General features: G+C 45.2%; 1 pseudogene; it reads right to left on the minus strand.

Moving 5' to 3' along the window:
- Positions 1-4,133: 4,133 nt before the first annotated feature.
- LOC123401372 lies at positions 4,134-9,500 on the minus strand (annotated as a pseudogene).
- Positions 9,501-12,120: the final 2,620 nt, after the last annotated feature.

Consider the following 12,120-nt stretch of genomic DNA (forward strand, 5'->3'; position numbering starts at 1 on the left):
GGATCTTTCTTGACATATAGAATACGAATATACAGAAATATATGTTGACGCACTTTTCAGGTAGCACAACTCCAAATTTTCTTATCGCTAAAGAAATTGTCACAAAGGCCCCAATCATATTGCGTGAACACCATCATGTTCTTGCACAGTATGAAGCCGGCAGTGAAAATATGACTCTCAATCAATGACCATACCATACTCGCTACGGTATTTAGGTCATGAGTTAGTTAAACATGTCTGAGCACTCACAAAATAATGTTTGAGCTAATGACAACTCCAAGAAATAAAATATTCAGTCGGAAATGTCGTATGTGAAATCGGAAAACCTTTAATGCCAAACAAAGAAACACGTTATTAATGTAGAAAATCAATAGTTTGAGAGAATAGTACATGGAATGTTTATCGTGCACGACTAGTGATCATGGCAAATAACGCTTCTTTGGATCACAACACATTTGGAAAACAAAAGTAACATCAAAATTAAAAATTTCATGTGATTTGTTCATAGTGATCATGGCAACGTTTCTATAGCTTTAACCTTAGCTCTACCAACCTTAATACCTCTTTCGGAAATTCTATGACCAACAAACATATTTTCGTTCAACATGAAGTGACACTTCTCCCAGTATAGGACTAGGTTCGATGGAGATGCATGGATCGGAATGAGACATAAAATCTTTTTGTGTCACCGAAGAATAAGTCTGGGATTAATGTAAAAGAATCCCTAATAAATAATACATGGAATGTTTACCATGCACCAAGAGTGCATGACAGATGATCATGTTGGCGCCTTGCCAACAAATGACATTGCCCATGTCAAACAAAATGGTGCCTAGCCTTACATCATCAGTAGATCATTGTCGCGACTACTATCTTTCATCACGTGGAAGTTATTGTTAGCATTGCATATGGTTTGGTCTTCGTTGTCCAACTCGAGGCAGTATTGCAGCTGGGCAGGCACATCAGTCATTATGGGTCGTTATGCGGGGTCATGCTCAGTGCACTTGAGCGCAAGGTCCACAGCCTTTGACATGTTGTTCACTTTGAAGTCACCTAGCATTCGGGCATCCACCACTTCCTCGATGTTGCCCCCCGAAAGGTGAAGTCGTGCCCATTGGATGATATGGATGACCTCTGTAGATTGAAGGATGGTGGGTTGTCATGTGATTGTTAGGAAAGCAACTTGTCTATATTGAAGGCCCAAGGGGCATATATATATTACACATGACTTGAGGTGCAAGGAAAGTAAACATAGACTAATAAGGACTCCTAGACTAATATTAATACTAATAAGGACTCCTAGACTAATACTAATACTTCCTAACACCCCCCCTCAAATGCAAAGCGTATGCAATAGCATTGCATTTGAAGAAGTGTAATACTAAAAAAATGATAATCCAAATCCGCGTCTTGAGAGTGTCGTCGTAGCATGAAGAGTCTTCAAAACTTGTCGAGTCGCCGAAGGAGATAACGAAGAGATGGCACATCATAGGTAGACACCGCATCACTTGAAGATACAAGATAAGTATCAAGAGAAGATGGGTTGTCAAAAGAAGATAGCACATCAAGAGGAAGACACCGAAGAGATGACACATCAGAGGAAGACACCGCATCACTTGAAGATACAACAAAGGTATCAAGAGAAGATGGGTTGTCAAAAGAAGATGGCACATCAAGAGAATAAAACATTGTGCAGAAAATCATAGTCCATGAGAACCGTCGGCGAAAGAAACTCGGCGGATAAGGCACGATGGACGTAGATCGACAATGAACAGAAGGCCAGAAAATCCTATAGAAAACAACAAGGGCAAATAGGCCACAAAAGTTGCTTAGAAAGGATCAGGACCGGAGAAAGGCTGACGGACTAAGGTATGGTGGACTCACATGGCATGAGAAAACACAAAATATCAACGGATTTGGTGGACGCAGCGGAAAACAAAGAAAACTAGAAAACACACACTAGATTAGGGATGATGGCAGCGGAAGAGAAAAAATAATATCATGGTGGCGAAGGCCAATTCCAACCAGAGTGTGCGCGAGACGGTCCTAACTGTGTAGAAGGTGGTTGCTCAGTGTGGGAAGCCTGAGTCACAATACCAGCAGTACCCGTCGAGGAAGAACCTGAAGCAGCGAGCAGACGCTTAAGTCTCAGAATATCCTGCTCAGTCAAAGCGATGGCTGAAGCTGTCGAGGTAGATGACGAAGTCTCTGTAGATGATGATTGCGCCTGGCGCAAGTGTTTCTTCTTCGTGTAGCAGTGGGACTCAATATGACCATCATTGTTACAATAGCCATAATGTGGACGGGGGCAACCTGAGCCTCCAAAAGGAGTGGGCAAGAGCGGCGGAGCACTCGAGTGAGAAGGGGTCGGTGCAGCAGGTGGCGTAGAAGTAGCCCGAGCAGCGAGCACCGAGGGAACCTCCAGCAAACCAGCACCACGTAAGCGAGTCTCCTCAGCACGAATCTCAGAAAGCGCCTCCATGAGAGAAATACGGCCACGAGCAAACAACTGAGCACGTCGGGGCTCAAACTCCTTACGGAGCCGAGACAGGAACTCGTAGACGCGATGAAACTCCAAGTTGGTCTGGACAGCCTGGCAACAGGGGCAAGTACGACAACCAACGGTGCGGAGAGAATCGAGTTGGCGCCAGATAGCAGAACTCTGTGCATAGAAGTCATCAACGGTAGATTCACCCTGCTGAAGAGCATGCTCCTGACGAACCACGGAGAGGTATAAGGCATCACCAGAGGGCGCATAGCGCTGACGAAGGCAAGTCCACATCTCAAAGGCAATAGGAAGGCCCAAAAACTCAGAGGCAAACTGAGGCAGAACACTAGCAGTGAGAACAGCTGCAGCACGAGCATCATCATCAAGCCACTGGGTGTAAGCGGACAGAGCACCGTGATACACCTGAAGAGCCTCCTCATAAGCCAAGACCTTCGCATCATAAGCACTCACAGCGGCCTCATCATCAAGCTTAGCCGCATCCTTTGTGGTCTGAGGAGCATCCGCAGGAAGAGCCGGTGGGGTCGGCGGAGTAGGAGCCATGGGAGGAACCGGACGTGGCGGACAACACACCTCGCCAGAGAGAACTCCCCAGAGACGGATGCCACGCATGTGAATGCGCATGAAGCCAGTGAACTCGGTGTAGTTAGTACCATCGAAGATCACCGAACAGCGAGGGACACCAACATAGCCAGATGCAGTAGACATTTTTTTTTTGGTCAACAACGAGGGGAACGCCCGATCCGATCGGGAGTGTGCAGAGGACGGCGCGACCTGGAGAGCACGACCGGGAGCAGAGCCTTGATCCAAGCTGGAGATCAGACTAGATCAGGGAAACAGGCAGATCCTGGCAGTGCTAGTCTGGGAGCCGCTTCTGGGAGTTTGACCTGGAGCGGTGACGGGATCTGGAGGCTTCGAACAGGGCCGGTGATGGGAGCAAGTATGGACCTGGACGTGCTGGACCGGGAGCTCGAGCGGGACGAGCTCACTCACCCGATCCGATCCGGCGGGATCTGGAGGCTTCGAGCCGGGCCGGCGGAGCAGACGAGGAGTCGGCGGCAGGACGGGGAGCAGAGCCACGAGGCACAGACGAGCAGAACCTGCGGGAGCAGCAGGAGGAGGAAGACTCAGCAGCGTAGGCACCTGCGGCAGGATTCAATCCTGCGAGAAGCAGCCGTAGGAGGAGATCGAGAGAGGTAGCAGCAGACAGACGGCGGCTGCGTGGAGATTGGATCGGAGCACGAGTTGCGCGTGCGAAAAAATAACCTAAGGCTCTAATACCATGTTAGGAAAGCAACTTGTCTATATTGAAGGTCCAAGGGACATATATATATTACACATGACTTGAGGTGCAAGGAACATAGACTAATAAGGACTCCTAGACTAATACTAATACTAATAAGGACTCTTAGACTAATACTAATACTTCCTAACAGTGATTACTGAAGCTATATGTGTTTCTCTTTTCGTTCAGTTGCAAGGTTACTGCATACTTGTGTATGTACATAGCATAAGCATGGGATGCATTTGCATCACAATTGGTCGGGTCAGTCACAACAAAGATATACTAATCAAAATGGTTGGCAAGCTGGCAACCAAAATATTGTAATAAGTTAGGTATCAGTGTTTACTCGGGTGCGAGGTAGCCTCATGTGCCAATCACCCGTACCATAGATATATGTGTCTCATCGTCGTTATTGAGAGGCTTCATCAAGCCAATGTCGGCAACTTTGGCCTCAAGATCTTTATTCAGTAGGATGTTTGATGTCTTCATGTCACGATGCATGAAGGGTGGTCTGCATGACTTGTGCAAATACTCAAGTCCTGCGTCCACATCGTATTTGACAGAGATGATACATAAGTCACGCATCAACATATGTTAAATTCTAGCAAAGCGTGGAGATCGAAAACAACAAAAGGAAGATCATACTCTAGATTAAAGTATACCTTGTGTGGATTGTAGTGCGATACAGAGCCTTTGTCTCCGAGTTAAGGATATATCGTTCTGATTGCTCCCTCTAGAAGTTTGTCGGGTGTTAGTAGTGTGTAACTTGATATAGAGATACCATATGCTATTCTAACAGGCCAACTAGAACACCTCTCAGTTTAAGTTCTAGATTTCCTTCAGACATATGCTCGTAGACAAGAGCCAAAATGCATCCCATCCTTGCAATAACCAACTAACGATACAAGCTTATTGTGATGAATCTTTGTTATTGTATCAAGAATTAGAAGGAAAATGTCAAAGTTTCTAAATTGACTTATTAAACTCACTTAACTAATATGTTGATACACCATGCTCTCGTATAGTTGATAATACTTTACCTCTGTCAAGAATTCTCTTACATCTTTACTCGAGATTGAGACCGCAGCTTGACTCCAACTTGGGTACCATCCTGCAAGAAGCCATCATAAACAGTTCCAAACCCTCCTTGGCCGAGCACTATCTTGAAATTGTCCGTTATGGTCTCTAGTTCCTTGTATGTGAATCGGTGATTGTCTAGGTGTTGACGATCTTCTCGTTTGTTGCACTTTGTAGATACTTCAAAATTCAAGAATCAAACTAGTATTACCAATTGTTGCTTGCTTAGGTGCAGTAATGTAGAACTATTGATGTGTTTCACCTTTCTTTTTTCTCACCATGAGAATCAGAAGTACTACAAGTGCTCCAATCACACCAGCCACAACTATAGGAACAACAACATAAACGACAATCTAAGAAATGTTTTTTCCTTTTTGTTTGCTGGCAAGAGTTGTTGTTGATGCAAAGGTTTGAGTTTTTGTTGAATATATCAAGAAGAAGAAAAAAATATCAAAGCAACGATCAAACACCTAAATGGCGGTGCAGATATATGTAAGATATGATGGATTAACCTTAGAATTAGGGTGCCATCTTGACTTCTCTCTAGAAGCCCGGAGGGTATGGATCCATTAAGTTGGTTACCTGTCAAATCTCTGGATGGACCAAAAAGTTGGCATTGAAATATTGGTAGCACAACAGATATTAGTTATCAAAGACGACATATAATTCAAAGTTGCTTAGAACAACGTGAGAGAAGGTAGTTGTGTAAGAACATTGGGAATTGACCCTGCTAACCTATTGTATGAAAGATCCCTGAAATAAGGTTGCAAAACATACAAATAAGTGAACCTCTTCCATAACAAAAATAATGTGAAAACGGATATAAATTTCCTACTTACAAAGATTTGATGTTTTTTAGATCACTGAAATAAGATGATATATCACATTTCAGACCGCCTGATGACATATTTTTGTAGATACACACAATGGTTCAGACGACACGAATATATTTCTCATTTTGGGGAGATTTCTTGTGCATGATCGCAAGTTAAATTTGAACTTTCATGCTTGTGATTCTTGGACGCCCGGATATAACATAATTGCAGGTCAACCCATCCCACACAAAAGTCTTCGGGTCACCCATCCATTTCTTTTTCATCTGATACTTAACCTTGATTGCGTTGATGGCAAAAACTTTTTTTGTCAACAGTAACATAGAAGATAAAGAAGTACAGTAATCAGAGATCACGCGGGTTAGTCATTATTCGGACAATGTAGTAATCAACCCACATCGATGATTGATCTCATGTGCTAACTAAATAAGGTCATATGTAGATGTTTACCATTCTGAACGTCAGTGCCAACATTGGGTGTAGAGATGTTGGAGAAATACTCGAAGGCGTTGATGATCGGTGGTAGCGTTCACTTTGTCATGGCGATCATGGTGATGTTGTACCGTCTTAAGCACTCGTGGGGTTCACCACTGTATAAGGCGTCGCCAACGAGGTACTCCGGCCTGTATGGGAGGTTGGGTCCACTGTCAACGATAGTGTTGAACTTGCGCATGGCATTGCCCTCCAGGATCTGCAACTCGGCGAAATACAAGATGGCAACGCATCTATAATGGACGTTAATTATGTACATGGCTGTGTAGTTCTATAAGTGATAGAGTTAAAAAAAAAGTGGTACAAATGTGTACCCGAGCATTCGGTCGACGTGCTCCAGCTCCGTCTTCCATGACAACTCGACGATCCTGGACATGGAGTCGTTGAGCGCCGTGACGGCAGTCTGCAACACAGCGGACGGCGCTTGGAGGCGGAGGCTGCCGATATTCTCTTGGATCTTATCCTTCGTTGAGATGTCCAGCCACAACTTGGGGTTGCTCCATGGTAACCAAGCACGGTCATATGGGTCGTCCGGGTACCTGACCACGACACGCGTTAAAATCGAAAGGAATTATCATTCGCTCAGCATCTACCCTACCAAGATGTGTATGCATTCTCTGATTTCTGGTTTATAGGTCATGCGCGCATCTTCTGTTGTCGAACTTACAACTGAAACTTGAGTTGTATGTCATGAAAAATACACTATTAAAAATCTATATGCACTACGTTCTGAAACGGAGGAATAACTAATTTGGCGACGACTAGGAGTATAGTTTGTCAACTGTCTTGTTGTCGCTGGTTGCAAGGTACCATCATTATATTAGTGCGACCTTAGCCTTGGTAGACGACTGACTGGATGCAGGGTTTGTTTGTCAGCACGTTCGTTTGTGCTCGTTTATTGTGTAGAAAATTGACAAGTAAACGATGCACTTGATAAACACGACGTAGCTGAGACACGCTGTGCTGTCGGGACTTGAGACACACATGCAACTGGTTTGAGACCAGGCTTGAGACACACACGCAAGAAATTGAGGCGATCCGGCCGGTTGGGACACCAATTTAATTACTCAATGGTGCCTTTTGCTTTCAACTCTTACATACGTGCTCCCTCCGTTCCTAAATATAAGTTTTTTTAAAGATTTCATTAGTGGACTATATACGAAGCAAAATAAGTAAATCTATACTCTAAAGTATGTCTATATACATCCGTATGTAGTCTTTTAATAAAATCTCTAAAAAGACTTATATTTAGGAACGGAGAGAGTACATGCTACATGTAATTTGCTCTTTGTTGGTTATTGCAAGGTGGCAATTTCTTGTCCGGTGAGCTTGTGCTATTTTATATACTGTTAGAGTTGTGTCAAATATTATCGTACAAGGTAGGTTACAGTTGGACTCTGAGTAGTATTGTGTTTAGACAGGATATGGAGTCGTGTCTTAATAGGACACTTGTATCCTAGGCCTCTCATATATAGCGGGGGTAGACACATGATGTAACCTATGCCAACATAACAGCACGGGTGTGCGGGGAGCCAGCGACGTGTGCCGGCGCCCGGGCGGCCGAGGTGCGGTATTGTGACGGTGTCACGGGGAGGAGCGTCCGTAGTCAGGCCCCGGGGATGTAGCCATATCGGTGAACCTCGTTAACAAATCTCGGTGTCGTGCTTGTGTGATTGCTTGGTCCTCGAATGATCAACAGAATGCCTTGGATTATTCGTAACAAGTGGTATCATGAGCAAGGTTTGTGAGGTCGCAGATTCGTTGATCTAGAGGAAGAAGGTCGAAGGTGATTATGGTTGCGAGTTGTATGAACAACGGAAGCAACGGAATTGATCGCTCGATGTTCGATAGCAGATTGGTCTAGTAGACAACAAGACAGTTAAGATGAGTCGCTGCCGACTCGTTGGAGGATTGCAGTGTGGTCAACAAAATCAATCGGATGCTATCGAGAGTGGTGTTTTTCGACGGAATTGAAGCAATCGGAAACATACCGACATAATCAAGCTGCAGACTGGATCGTGGCGCTCTCGGCGAGTTGGAAAAGCACACGCGCAAGTAGGAAGCGATCGATCTGATCGAACGCGTGGCAGCGGCGGCGCATGCGCTCACGCGAAGCGGCATGTACGCAGGCTGTCCGTGAACGTGCAGGTGTCCACGAGGGTCCTGTTCCAAGCGGTGGTTGCCTCAAGGAGCTATAGGCCGTGATGGGTGGACGACCCATTGAGAACCAGCTGGCGATGGCCCAGGCTTGTGCACATTGTGTGGTGAGAAGCCGGAACCGCGGAACGTGTGTACGAGGAAGTTGCAGGGTGAGATTTGTTAAGAAAAAAAATCGGTTCTTAAAGGTATTGCAATGTGTTGGAACATGAAATCTGCTGGTGACTAGCATGTTGATCTCGTGCATGGAAAATAGTAGAACAAGAAATAGTCAAGAAGTACCATGGTGCTATAGGAGTGGATGAAATTGTTGGTCGCACACATACACATGAGACTACAGGGACTACTTTTGGGTTCTTTGCTTCCTACGCTAAGGAGATGACGGTATGGCAGCAGTGGTGTTGTTTGACTAGCGGTCAAACGAAACCAAGGATGGCGACGTGCGTACAAGGATCGGATGAAGTCTGGAGCGCGTCGTGACGTGATCATGCATACATAGGGCGTCAAACAATGCATGTAGATGTGCGGGCGGACACGACGCAAGGTGGAGCATGGTTGCAGTCGGATAATTTTCGGCTGGGTCGGACTGTACTGTTTGACGGATCGACGGGGATGTCGGTCAAAGTAGAAGATGGCGGTGATTTCAGCAACGACGACATAGGAGCGTGATGCTGATGGTGGCCAACTTCTGGGGCGTGGAAACACGTGGTGCGGGTCTGAGGGCTTGTGCGGCTTCGACATGCTATGCGCATGGGTTGATTCAAGGCAGTGCACACATAAGAGCTTGAAGTCGACAGGGCGCGGGGTAGCACGGCCAGCTACATGAAGTCATATTGAAGGTGGAGCTAGAGTCTAGCGGAAGACTTCACTCTATGCTGATGGAGGGGCTACGGCGTAAGTTAACACAGAGTCGAAGCCTATTTTAGCGGGATAGCGAGAGACACGTGGAGGGTACCAGTGGTCTGATGGCGATGTGATACTCGGCATCGGTCCGTGATGATCGATGGTTCTCTGCAGTGGGGGTTGAGTGGTGTGGGTCCACAGCCCTGGAGCCCCGACCAGGACAGCAGAGGCTCGACGCGGTGATAGCGACGAGGCGTGCGGTAAGCACGGGACACAGCGACAGACCAAGGCACTGGTGGTCAGACATGTGGTCAGACAAAGTGTGTAGGGGGGCTGAAGCAGTGTTGACGAGTACCAGATTCAAGTTGGTGACTGGGTCTATCGGTGCTAGTTGATGGACAAGAGTTGTCCATGAAGAATCTGAGAAAGTGACAGAAAGAGAGCACATGACCGTATATTCTGTGGTGTTCATTGCACATGACAAAGCGCGGATTACAAGTACAGAAGGAGGTGGAGTGCTATAGCTGTGGGACATGTCAGAGACTATCCGAGAAAAGGGTGAGACAACTACGAATTTTGACTCGGGGTGGCACAAGGCGACGGTGAAATTTCTTCAAGTTTCAGACGGGCGGTCAAGGAAGAGCGGTGATGTTGAGTTCAGGTAACTCTTATGTGCGACATCCAATATGAGTTGTTCACTTTCACGCAGGTCAGTGATCGGTGTGTGAGGTGTTGGATACTCTGAAAGTTGGAAGCGCAACTAGAGTAATGTGGAGCTTAATTTCGTTCGAGCGTTGACTATGATCAGGAAAAGAAGGAACTACAAGTTGCAGGTGAAGTCACATGGAGTCTTTAGAGTAGCAGTGGTACTCATGGGATAAGCTCAAGTCCAATGTACATGGAAGTTTGACGCATGGATGAACTCAAGGTGGTGGAGAATATTCGCCAAGGTGGAGTTTGTTAGAGTTGTGTCAAATATTATCGTACAAGGTAGGTTACAGTTGGACTCTGAGTAGTATTGTGTTTAGACAGGATATGGAGTCGTGTCCTAATAGGACACTTGTATCCTAGGCCTCTCATATATAGCGGGGGTAGACACATGATGTAACCTATGCCAACATAACAGCACGGGTGTGCGGGGAGCCAGCGACGTGTGCCGGCGCCCGGGCGGCCGAGGTGCGGTATTGTGATGGTGTCACGGGAAGGAGCGTCCGTAGTCAGGCCCCGGGGATGTAACCATATCGGTGAACCTCGTTAACAAATCTCGGTGTCGTGCTTGTGTGATTGCTTGGTCCTCGAATGATCAACAGAATGCCTCGGATTATTCGTAACATATACAGCATTCAAAATGTACAATGCCAGTATTCATGTATTCTTTTGGTTGAGACTATTAAATTTGCACATGCAACTCACGTATCATATCGTATAAAATTGTTTTCCCAATTTAAGAACTGTTGTAGCATTTTATAGTAGCATTAATTTTGAAGGTGTGGTTTCCCCAATTGGGGATGCTCTTTGGAAAATAATGTGTCCACAAAACATATATGTCTTCTTGTGGTTGTGTGTCTACAACAAGGCTTTAACCAGGATAACTTAGCAAAAGGAAGACAGATGGATGGTTTATCATGTTTGTTTTGTAATGAAGTTGAATCTATTCAACATCTTGTCTTTGACTATATTAATACTAGTTGCATTTGGCTGCTGGTATCTGAGTTCTTTCATGTACGAAGAATTACGTGCTTTCCTGTTGTGGAATCTTAATAAGAGTAAACTTGTGCTTAACCTGGTGACTACGGTCTCCTTGTAGAGTGTCTAGAGATTAAGAAATGAATTTTGCTTTTAGGGGCACGTGGAGAGGGCTGGGTTGCGGCCTTGCCAAGCTAAAGGGAATCTTGCAACGATGGATGGTTCTCTGCGACGATCTGCAGGCGGACACCCTACGGCGCTTCGTCCTCCTGCTTGACAAACATCGAGGAGAGATTATGCGGATAGCCTGGATCTGAACCTGTGATTGATTTCCTGTCTTGGAATTTGGTGATGTACTCTCTCCGGTCCTTTTTACTCCGCATATTAGATTTGGATCAAGTCAAACTTTACAAAGTTTGATCAAATATATATTGAAAAATATCAACATCTACAATACCAAATATACATATCATGAGACTACCTTTCATAATGAATCTGACAATATTAATTTTGGCATTGTGAATGTTGATACATATTTCTATAAATTTGATTAAAGTAGAGATACTTTGACTTCAAACAAAGCTAATATGCAGACTAAAAAGGACCGGAGGGGGTAATAAACTGTACTAGAGTCTTGTGTTGGCAGGTATCGCCAGGTTTGAAAACTGTAGTGGCGTTATTTGGCTATCTTGTTAGGTTTGATCCAGGTTTGTTGCTGTTCGTATCTAGTTGGTCGTAGTCTGTGAACTTGCTCGGTCCTGTTTCTCTTTGCTGCTTCATTAATAAAATGGGGCAGGGGGGAGGGGAGACCCCTTTCTTTCAAAAGAAAATGTTGTTGGCGTATCTGTTTTTCAAGTAATAGTCACATTTATGGTTTCTCAAGATTAAAACGTGTTTGCATTGTCAAGATACCAAGAGCACAAATATTTGCAGGCTGAAAGCTAGTAGAGACCTCCTGGAGTGAGGCTGCCAACCAGTGCTCGAACCCTGTTTCTCACAAAAAAAAAGGCCCCTCGCTGCGTATACTTGGGTTGTGCAGGCCAGCGTGTTCGCTGCATATACTTGCACTGCCCAAGCCGGCATTCGGGGCCTTTTCTCGACCTTACAATATAATGCCTTCGGGATTTCTCTCCCCTTGGGTCCAGTTTATGAAAGCTAGTAGAGAACTTTAATTTATTTGTCCATGTGGCTAACATTGGCAATTCATAACTAAATTCCAACTTAGTGATGGGATTCAAAAA

The sequence above is a fragment of the Hordeum vulgare genome, chromosome 1H (genome assembly GCF_904849725.1).
Source record: "Hordeum vulgare subsp. vulgare chromosome 1H, MorexV3_pseudomolecules_assembly, whole genome shotgun sequence".
Classification (NCBI taxonomy): Eukaryota; Viridiplantae; Streptophyta; class Magnoliopsida; order Poales; family Poaceae; genus Hordeum; species Hordeum vulgare.